Source organism: Myxocyprinus asiaticus, chromosome 12 (genome assembly GCF_019703515.2).
Source record: "Myxocyprinus asiaticus isolate MX2 ecotype Aquarium Trade chromosome 12, UBuf_Myxa_2, whole genome shotgun sequence".
NCBI classification, from domain to species: Eukaryota; Metazoa; Chordata; class Actinopteri; order Cypriniformes; family Catostomidae; genus Myxocyprinus; species Myxocyprinus asiaticus.
This window is the reverse complement of record NC_059355.1, coordinates 26,439,871-26,449,474: the sequence shown is the minus strand read 5'-3', so window position 1 is coordinate 26,449,474 and position 9,604 is coordinate 26,439,871. Positions and strand designations below refer to the sequence as shown.

The window sequence follows — 9,604 nt, the reverse complement described above, 5'->3', positions numbered from 1 at the left end:
CATGGACTTGCTGACTAGTGCCCCATCGGTCTGCACTCTCTTACGTCATCAAAGTCTACACTCAGAGGAAGACCACAAGGGCGGAGAGTGCCATTTGGAACAGGTCCTCTGTGACGCGCGCTCATGAGAGGGATAACCTGAGCTCGTTGGTGAGGTCATGCGTCACGTGGAGTCAGGAAGCGCGTCATTGTTTACAAGAGAAACTTGCACAGAGCACAGACCAAGCGCAGTTCACAAACCAAAACAGTCCAAAACTAGTTCAAAACATTATAAAAAAAATCATTTCCAAATAATAATAATAAAATAAAAATGTAAACAATGACGCGCTTCCTGGCTCCTCCTTCACGTGACGTGTGACCTTACCAACGAGCTTTCTTCATCCCTCTCATGAGCACACGTCACAGAGATGTACGGAAGCGAACATTTGTAGTTAAAAAGTATATAAGTATTGTTTTGTTTCTCAAAATAATCCATCGTTTTCGTTCAGAAGAACTTTATTTGTCGACTGGATTCGTGTGGGTTATTTTGATGCACCCTAAATATGCATTTTAGACCGTCAAAAAATGGAGTACATTTGCTTGCACTGTTTAGAGGAGGCGGCCTGAAATGAAATCCTAAAAGTCTTAAATTCTGTTTTGATGAAAAAATAAACTCCGATACATCTCGGATGGCCTGAGTGTGAGTAAATTATCAGCAAATTTTCATTTTTGGGTGAACTATTTTGTATTTTGTATTTGTATGCAGAATTATTGCACTCCACAGTGGATTTCCCTGCAACCATAATATATACATGATTAAATTAGTGATTGTTGGAACGACAGTATTGGTAATGGTGCCATTGTACCAACCTGTAATTGAAATCCAATTCCTGCCAGTTCTGTTGCTAGACCTCCATCTATAATTAGTGGGCTGCGATTCATTTTAAACTTTAATGGTGTGTGCCCATGGAACAGAAATACTTCCAAGGGACAAGATACCTGTCCAGTATAAACCTCAACTAAAGATAAACTCACTTTTGAAAATTATAAACAAAATCTGTGTCTTATAATGGAGGGTTGCTACATTTGAAATATCTAATTTTCAAAGGTTGTTAAATTGTAACAAATCGCTTAACAATTCTGTCTGGAAGGTTCCACATAACCACTGAACTGAAACTACTATTAAAGTCCACACCATAACCATAACAAACCCCATGCGCCATGCCGGTACTATTACTTCCGGGTAAAAACTATTTGCTCCGTAACGTTCGTAAATAAACTTTAAAATCCAAATTAGCTAAGTGTTGAAACACTGCGTGCTACAGATACAAATTCAAAATAGATATTTTGTATTATTTTGTTGTACGGTAACATGGCCGATGTTGTTGCTATGGTGATGGGACTTAACATCCAAGCGACAGGAAGACAATCAACCTTTTGTTAAACAACATGCAACAAGCTTTATCATTCCTTTAATACATCGATTCAGACATGGTAAGTCGGAGAGTATTTTCCCCCAGATAATTACTCTAATTATCATAAAAATGCGTTGTTGTTTTGTGGAAATCGTTTGCTGTGTGCGTGCGCCAAGTTTAAACACAAATTAGTCACATAAACCAGTGATCTCAAATGTACTACCTGCATCAAAATATGAAATACCATAGTTTCATGTAAATAGAAACTTTGTCTATGATGCAGATAAGAATAAAGTTAGATAGCAATTGAAAGTGATAACAAGCACCTTAGGCTATATAAATTCTCCAGACATACTGTATGCTTTCCCCCACTACGTTTAACACTGGTTTTAACATTTTCAGCTGTGAAAAATATAATTTTTAAGGATCATCTGATCATAATAATGCGTTTTGGCTGAAAATCCCATACACTGTGATCCTCATGTCTACAGCAGATTTAAAGGAATAGTTCACCCCAAAATGAAAACTCCCTTATCATTTTCTCACCCTCATGCCATCCCAGATGTGTGACTGACTTTCTTCTGCAAAACACAAACAAAGATGTTTAGCAGAATAAATCAGCTCTTTTGGTTCATACAATGCAAGTGAATGGTGACCAGAACTTTGAAGGTCCAAAAAGCACATAAAGGCAGCATGAAGTAATCCATATGTGGTTAAATCTATACCTTCAGAAATGATATAATAGGTGTGGGTGAGAAACAGATCAAGATTTAAGTCCTTTTTTATGATAACTTTTCTTCCCTGCCCAGTAAGTGGCTTTATGCACAAATAATGCGTATAACATTAAACAAAGAAGAAGAAAGTGAAAGTGGAGATTTATATAAAAAAAGGACTTAAATCTTGACCTGCCTCTCACCCTCCCCTATCACATAATTTCAGAAGAAATTGATTAAACCACCGGAGTCTTATGGATTACTTTCACACTGCCTTTATGTGCTTTTTGGAGTTTTAAAGTTCTGGTCACCATTTACTTGCATTCTATGGACCAACAGAGCTGAGATATTTTTCTAAAAATGTTTGTTTGAGTTCAGCAGAAGAAATGAAATCATACACATCTGGGATGGCATGAGGGTGAGCAAATGATGAGATTTTTGGTTGAACTATCCCTTTAATGAAATGCTGCACTAAACTAATGTCAGTCATTGTTGTCCATTACATACCTCTCTACAACGGTTATGAAAAATAATAAATTGATGAATAATAATAATAATTAAAAGAATGTTCCTAAAACCCTACGAGTTGGTTCACAAAAAACTAACCAAATGGGAAGCATACACTAACATTAAGGAAACGTTGTGTATTTGCTGGGCAGTCAATTAATTAATACTAACAACATTTTACAAAAAAAATTAACAGATTTCTTGTAAAAATTAAAATAAGATCATTTAAAATTATTTGTAAACCAGCGTTGCATATTTACCATTGTCGTGACACCGAATAGCCGCTAGATGTCAGGATTTGCCTCTATAAAGAAAGCTCCTTTGCGAAAACAAAGTTTTCAAAAGAAAGAGTCTGGCTGTCTTTCAAAGTCTGACAGTACTTTAGGCAGGTGTCAGTAAGCTTATTAAAATTTTCTCAACTGTGTGTGAAAACTGGATTGGCTGTCTGGTCTCAGACTTTACAACTCCATACTTTCTTGGATTGTGTTTATAATGAAGATGAAGGATCCCAAACAAAATTCATTTAAATTAAATCAAAGGCTATAATGCAATTACATTGAGTAATACACTTTTTTAGTGTCATTTGTCCAATAATCTAAACCTTGTTATTCTGTTGGTAACCGAATACTTTTGCCCTTCATCAGCTTGCTCTGTTGTACTCCTACACTGTTTTACTTTCCAATTCACATTCTGTCTCCTTAAGTAGTGTACATTGATCCATCTCCTCGCAGACAGCATGAAATGTTTGCAGTAATAGCATAGGCCAACAGCAGGTGTCTGAGAAAGTCCTAGCTTCCAAGAAGGGCTTTGGGAGGAAAGCCCTATTTTTCAGAGTGTTTGAGATGGCAGATAAGCCCGGCAATTTCCAGTTCGATCTGGCCAGGATCACTAGCCAAGAGTCTGTGATTTTGTTATGCTGGAATGTTCACTTGAAGCCCCTGTGCACCTTTAAAGTGCTTTCTTTCTTGCTGTAAACATGTAGCGGAAGAACTTCAGGTTTCCATGACACTTTTGCTGAAGAACAACTGATGACGTATTGGGTGCAATTTATGGATTGGTCATAGTGCTAATCAGAGCTGGTACTAGGATGCGATCTTTGGTGGGGCTCTTTTTTGTTTTGGGCGGGTTTGGGCAATGTTGATACTTTCGTCGTCAGCCTGGGGGACAGAAGGCCCTTTGAGCACTTCACTGTCAGCCAGGGCAGGGGCATCAGAAGTGAATCGAGGTGAATCCCCTAGCCCTCCCTTTAGACCCGGCTATGGCGCTGATATTAGAGAAAAGGACTGCTGTTCTTATGCTTCTACATTTCTTCTTAGATATACAGGTGTCCTCGGGTAACTCACTTTGGCTCAGGCAGTATGTTGTGTGGGCATATAATAGTTCTCATTAAGCTGGCTGTCACGTGCTGTAGGGGGTGACTACCCGCTGAAACTTCTCTACTCAGACTGGCAAAAAGCCACAATGCATTTTACAAAACACCTCAGTGGTCTTATTCATGGAAATATAGGCTAGTGTTGTAATACATATCACCTGTTTAGCTCTCTAACTCTTTAGAACCGTAATATTTCTCTCAATACTGTCTCCACAAAATGTGTTGTGATTTGTTATTGTATTGTCTGGTGCCTGATGCAACACATATTAGAAAATTAATTTATTGACCCAGTGTGGAAATAAGTGGTGTCTATTAAGGATGCTGGTTATGTAAAAAGAAAGCATTTCTTAGAGGGACATACTCATGCCTCAGCTTATTTGTAAAAAGAGGGCTGTTCATTTTCAATACTATCTCTGTCACAGCTGACTGAGGGTTAAAAATAGGCCTTGCTTGGGGAAGGGGCCCCATTACTGGTAGACTGAAGATAAACCAATCAATTATGTTAAAGGGATTTTCTTGGACGATGTTGTATGAAGAGCTGAGAATGCTGCTTTTTGTTATGCTATCGTGTGTGTTGAGTCTGTAGGTAGCTATAGATGAGAGTTTTCATGTTATGTTACATTGGAATGTAGTCAGAGGCGCTAATAGACCTTTTGGAACGCGGAAGTACACGATTGCAGGGTAAACTTCGACAGCGATGAATGGGAGATCACAGCAAATATTATTTTCACTTATCCATTTGCTCCAAGACCAAAAGAAAAAATCCACTATTACATTTGAATGACTTTCCAGAACAGGAAAAAAATAGAGAGCGGTAGACTAAGCGAGTCAGTTGGGAGAACATGCCAAATTTACTTACACTCTCTCAGCAGCTGTCATAGAAACCCCCTCGCAGCTGTGGTAATTCATTTTTTAAAACGAATTCCAGGGTAATATAACACAAAGCATAATGTTAGAAATTTACACTCAATATTTAAAGAAATGTATAATATAAAAAAGTTTGCTAGATTAATGCTGATAAATAAGGTGGAAACGCGTCATCACGGTCTGTGAAAAAAGTCTATTATGTGAATTAGTTAGAATAATATGATAAAGTCAGCCATTTAGGTCAGTGTTGACAGGTTGCCTCTATGAACAAGACAGCATGTCTGTGGCTTGGAGAATGGATAGGAGAGTTTCTGGAAATGCAGCAAAGCACTTTCATTTTAGTATGTGGTCATTTAAAGGGATAGTGCACTCAAAAATGTCAGTTCTGTTGTAATTTACTCACCCACAGGTCATTCCAAAGCTGTACGACTTTGTGTTCTGCAGAACACAATAGAAGTGAGGCAGAATGCCTTGGTTACCTTGTATTTTAATTGCATGAAAAAATGCAATGAAAGTGAATGGTGACTGGGGGTAACATTCTACCCAACAAGTTCCTTTGTGTTCCACAGAAGAATTAAAATCATATGGTTTTGGAACAACATGAAGCCTAAATGATGACAGAGTTTTAATTTTCGGGTGATCAATATCAGTTTTTACAGTAATTATGAATATATGAATATTAAAAGATATAACGGGTTGCTTAATAATTAGCAGGTAATTTCTCGCCAGTATTCTGCTCATGCTCTTAGTTACATACCCCTGAGTCATTTATGCTGGACTTTACCCACAAGGAGGCAATCTGCAAGAGACAGAGATCACACTAGAATACTCTCCATGTTCTTGTTCAAGGGCACCTCTGAGTTGGTGTCAAGGTGAAATCAGCCAGTTCACAGTAATGAAACACTGTGTAACACTGGCGGTGATTTCAATAAAGTCTGTTAAATAAACTCTTTTCATACTCTTCTTTTAAGTTCTGTATTAAAAGCTAATGGAAATATTATTTCTGATGCTGAGGGTCCCACTTTAAAGGACTTTGTGATGTTGATTAGTGTAACACAGTCCTTGACCATATCTGTTATTTCACACTACTACATTTACTGATACCGATATAATCAGCATTAAGTTGTACTTGTGCTATGCATATGTAAGCATTATGCGTACATATATAGTTGAAGTCAGAAGTTTACATACACTTTAGCCAAATACATTTAAACTCAGTTTTTCACACTAATCATAGAATACATTCCTTGTCTTAGGTCAGTTAGGATCACTACTTTTATTTTAAGAATGTGAAATGTCAGAATAATAGTAGAGAATTATTTATTTCAGCTTTTATCTCTTTCATCACGTTCCCAGTGGGTCAGAAGCTTATATACAATTTGCTAGTATTTGGTAGCATTGCCTTTAAATTGTTTAACTTGGGTCAAATGTTTTGGGTATTCCTTCTATAAGCTTCTCACAATAAGTTGGTGGAACTTTGGCCCATTCCTCCAGACAGAACTGGTGTAAATGAGTCAGGTTTGTAGGCCTCCTACAATCATCCATGCGATTATCTAATCAGCCAGTCGTGTGGCAGCAGTGCAGTGCATAAAATCATGCAGATATGGGTCTGGAGCTTCAGTTAATGTTCACATCAACCATCAGAATGGGGAATAAATGTGATCTCAGTGATTTGGACCTTGGCATGATTGTTAGTGCCAGATGGGCTGGTTTGAGTATTTCTGTAACTGCTGATCTCCTGGGATTTTCACGCACAACAGTCTCTAGAATTGACTCCGAATGGTGCCAAAAACAAAAAAACATCCAGTGAGCGGCAGTTCTGTGGATGGAAACGCCTTGCTGAGGTCAACAGAGAATGGCCAGACTGGTTCAAACTGACAAAGTCTACGGGAACTCAGATAACCGCTCTGTACAATTGTGGTGAGAAGAATAGAATTTCAGAATGCTATTCTGAGATGCAGGTTGCCGCTGTTTTGGCGGCACTAGGGGGACCTACACAATATTAGGCAGGTGGTTTTAATGTTGTGGCTGATTGGTGTATATATACAGTACACACACATAATATATATATGCATTACATCAGCCACCATGATCACTAGATTTAAAAAATCTTATCGGTAAACCTCTAATCACATTAATTGGTAAACAAAACATTATTAAGCTATTTTTTTTCTCAATCAAGTAGATCCAGATTTTTGTGCCTGAATAACTTATTGTGACGAGGAGGAGGCCATGGCCGGGCCGTGGTGATGCACAGAGCGAGATAAAGGGTAACTGGAGGCGCCAGTTCTAGAGAGTGAGAGAGAGAGAGAGAGAGAGAGAGAGAGAGAGACGCACGTGGCCGCATTGCATATGCATCTGTGTTTGTTTGTTTTATGTTGAGTTTCTTATTAAACTTTGTTTACTGTTCAGCCGGTTCCCGCCACCTCCTTGCCCATCCTTATACTGTTACAGTGGTGCCAAAACCCGGGAGGAGGGATGCGCTGTCGCGGAGTCCTCGCCGCTGCCATCCGCCAGGGGAGCAGCCGCGGCCATCTACCTGGGGACAGAGGGGTCGCTGCTGGCCGCCGAGAGCCGGAGGAACCGCTGCCGTCCACCGAAGAAGGGGAGGAGTGGTTCTGTCCGCCAAGAGCAGGAGGACTCTCTGCCGTCCGCCGGAGGCGCCCCAGCCTGAATCGGGCAGGGGAGGAGTGTGACGAGGAGGAGGGCATGGCCGGGTCGTGATGATGCATGGCCGGCGCTGAATCAGCTGATCAGTGGTAGAGCGAGATAAAGGGGAAACAGAGGCGCCAGTTCGAGAGAGAGCGAGACGCACGTGGCCGCGTTGCATATGTGTCTGTGTTTATGTTTGTTTTATGTTGAGTTTCTTATTAAAATTTGTTTACTGTTCAGCCGGTTCCCTCCTCCTCCTTGCCCGTCCTTATACTGTTACACTTATCATAATAAATTTACAATCTAATAAAATATTAAAATGTTTTGATTTCTAAATTCATTAAAAAATCAATCAGTCACACTAGATTAGGATTATATTTATTTATTTTTGAATGTAATTATGCATTTTAGTTAATAGAACAGACAAAAGAGTATACATTTATATTATTAGCCATCAAATCGTTTATCAGCCATAGCATGAAATAATGATCTTACAATCACATTAACCAGAATGTCTATATTTGTACATCCTAAATGTTTGCGTACAAGTTCCAGCAGTTTGATAATGGCTCCCCATGCACTGCAAGGCTCCCCAGGGGATCAAAGGCAGACGCACGGTCTGAACCTCTAACTCGGCAGAGCTGAGCCCAGCTGCCTGTCTGTGTTAAGGGTCAGAGCCCGTGGCTGCTGTGGCTCCCTGTCCAAGCATGAGGGTCAGCTCAGTGACATTCCCCTACTGGGCCTGGCTTCACTGTGTGATTTGTTGTGTCTGTTGTGTTATACACAGGAGGAACGCTTGCATTTCTGGCTGAGTGGTATGATCCCAGCGCTGCTCTCCTGCGACAATACCAGCTGCTCTACTACCCTAAAGATGGCTCAGTGGAGATGGTGCATTCTGATAATCAGATTTCTGACTCTGACATCCAGCTCTGTTTGAGCTTTGTCCCCTTCACAAGCATTTTTTTCTCTCATTGTTATAGTTTGATATGAAAAACCAGTGCACCTTTCGAAGGCGGACCATATATGATGACCTCCATCCAGAGGATCTATTTGTTGGCAACCGAGTAAACGTCTTCTCTCGTCAGCTGAGCCTCATAGGTTACGGGGACCAGTACTCAGCCAACAAACTGGGCAGTAAGAAAGAGAAGTACTTTATCCCTGAACGCAACTGTGTGCTTTGAGATTCTGTCTCTTAAAGGGCTAGTTCACCCAAAAATGAAAATTCTCTCATTGTTTACTCACCCTCATGCCATCTAAGATGTGTATGACTTTCTTTCTTCTGCTGAACACAAACAAAGATTTTTAGAAGAATATCTCGGCTCTGTAGGTCCGTACAATGCAAGTGAATAATGCCCAGATCTTTGAAGATCCAAAAAGTACATCAAGGGAGCATAAAAGTAATTCATAAGACTCCAGTGGTTTAATCAATTTCTTAAACTATATGATAGAGGAGGGTAAGAAACAGATCAAGATTTAAGTGTAACTGAGCTTGAAATCATGATCTTGCCTCGAAATTACAATGGCAAGATGTACAGTGAGAAAGGAGTTATATTTTGGTTTGTTTTTATCCTAAACCAACTAGATCACCTCAGAGGACATACAGTGGTGTGAAAAAGTGTTTGCCCCCTTCCTGATTTCTTATTTTTTTGCATGTTTGTCACACTTAAATGTTTCAGATCATCAAACAAGTTTAAATATTAGTCAAAGATAACACAAGTAAACACAAAATGCAGTTTTTAAATGAAGGTTGTTATTATTAAGGGAAAACAAAATCCAAACCTACATGGCCCTGTGTGAAAAAGTGTTTGCCCCACCTGTTAAAACATAACTGTGGTTCATCACACCTGAGTTCAGTTTCTCTAGCCACACCCAGGCCTGATTACTGCCACACCTGTTCTCAATCAAGAAATCACTTAAATAGGACCTGCCTGACAAAGTGAAGTAGACCAAAAGATCTTCAAAAGTTAGACATCTTGCCGAGATCCGAAGAAATTCAGGAACAAATGAGAAAGAAAGTAATTGAGATCTATCAGTCTGGAAAAGGTTATAAAGCCATTTCTAAAGCTTTGGGACTCCAGAGAACCACAGTGAGAGCCATTA

General features: G+C 39.5%; 1 pseudogene; it reads left to right on the top strand.

Annotated features, from left to right (window-relative positions):
• The first annotated feature begins 8,069 nt into the window (after positions 1–8,069).
• LOC127448776 (nucleoside diphosphate kinase 7-like) overlaps positions 8,070–9,604 on the top strand; it is a 46,422-nt pseudogene continuing 44,887 nt past the window's right edge.